Below are 2,085 nucleotides of genomic sequence, written 5' to 3'. Positions count from 1 at the left end.
GCCTGAGTTCTCGTGACGTGTCGCATCTCAGAAAGGTAGGGTGCAGGAAGCGGGGGACTTAACCCTCGGGAACCTCCTCTTTGCAAGGAAGGGAGAGAAGACCCTAGCATTTATTAAAGGAGTGCTCCATGCTGGGCTGCTGTGCAGACCGTTCTCCATGCTGTACCTCAGAATCCCAACAGCTCTGTGAAGTGGGTATTATTATCCCCATGTTACAGATGAACAAACTGAGGCAGAGATTGTGGGTCACTTCCCTTGGGTCAAACCACTAGGAAGGGGCACATGCCAGAGTCCATGATCACCTCTCCAGATGAACCTTTCCCTCTTTTTGCTTCTTTTCCTGTCTGCAAAATGTGGATAGTTAATAGTTAAGACTTATTTGGTCATTGGGTCAAATGAAAGAAAACTGAAAAAGCACTTAATGTGCTGCCTAGCACCTGTCAGACAATGTTGGTTCTAGAGATGATATGTCCATGAGTAGTAATCATCTTATTTGCTGCTACTTAATGAAGGTGTTAAACACTGGCCTCCACCAGATTATGCTACCATGACAAGCAAGTCCCTAATCTCAGTGGTTGAAGGCAACAACGTTGTATTAGTCGACTACTGTCACAGTAACGCTGTGTAACAAACCATCCCCAAACTGAGCATTGCAACAAGCATTCTTTCTGAGGGTTTGTGGGTGGCTGACTCTGCATTAGTTGGTTGGGCTCCTATCTGGGAAGAGGATTCAAGTTCATGGAATCAGTGGCTCCCGGGCTAGTGTTCTTATGGCTGATCACAGGCACACAGAGCCCAAGTGCATTAAATGCCCCTGCTGAGGTCCGGGGTGCTAACATTCCACGGAGTCAAGTTACATGGTCAAAGTCAACATCAAGAGAGGCATTTGCTGAACGAGTCCCCACTCATAAGTAGTCGATTCTTCCTTCACCCTACGTGTAGCACTGTTCACAGGGTGTCCTGCTCACCATAACCGCGGAGCACCCACCAACTCGAACATTGCCAGGTACAGGAAAGCACAGGGAAGCCTCATGTGGGTGATTAGATGCTGGGACCCAGAAGTGACTAGATGAAACTCATGGGATGGAGCTAGTTGGATGGTCCCCCAAACCCCACGGAGTGGGAGGGGGCGGGCTGGGAAGTGCTGCTCTGCTCTGAGACTTCATGACCTCCACCATGGACTTGTTTTGTTTAGTAAGCAGCAGGAATGGCTGCCAGGGCCTCCTAGCGAAGAGTTGTTTTATTGTCCCAGCTCCAGGGGTGATAGGCACTGTGATTCTGTCCTCTTTTCAGAAGAACCTGAGGCTCAGAGGAGGGATGTTACATTGGAGTTCATGCAACTACACGGTGGTGGAGCCAAAGATTTTAATCATCACGTCACAGAGAAGGAACAAGCCTCTGTTATCTTTGACTGTATCTTTCTGTAACCACTCCCAAACTTAGTGGCTTAGAACAATGGACCCCCTTTCATTTAGCTTGGGATTCTGCCCTCCACAGTTTGGTCTGAGATCATCCAGCTGGCTCTGCTGCAGGGTTCAGCTTGTCAGTGAGGCAGCTGTTTTGGAGGGTTCGCTGGCTGTAGCTTGGGGTGTGAAGAGTGACTGGGCCACATGCCTCTACTCACCCAGCAGGTTAGCCTGGACTTCTTGGCATGGCACGGGTTCCAAGGGCAGCGAGAGAGGAAGCCCTAATGTGTGAGCACTTTTCAAGTGTCTACTTGGGTGGTGTTTGCTGTTTGTTGGTCCTGCGGCCGGGCAAATCATGCAGCCAGGTCAAGAGTCAGTCGGGACTCTCGAAGAACAGAGAGAGGAATTAATGGGCTAAGCTGCTCCCAGCCCTGGAATGCTTTACTATCACAACCCCCAAGGTCTAAGTGTCACTTTTCCACCTGTGTCTACCCCCTGCCCCCCCACACATACACTCTCAGGAGTCTCTGAATTCCAGGTCAAGGGTTCTTTCCCATACAGACCCTCACCATCCAGCTCTCCTCTCCCAGGACCCAGGAGTCCCCACCCTTGGTCTCTTTCTCCTTCAGACCCAGTACTACCTCCAGCCCCTTCCTTCCCCAGACTAAGCAAAATCTCA

This window comes from Mustela nivalis (assembly GCF_964662115.1).
Source record: "Mustela nivalis genome assembly, chromosome: 18".
NCBI classification, from domain to species: Eukaryota; Metazoa; Chordata; class Mammalia; order Carnivora; family Mustelidae; genus Mustela; species Mustela nivalis.
The sequence above is the reverse complement of the archived record's forward strand: the minus strand, read 5'-3'. Positions refer to the sequence as shown.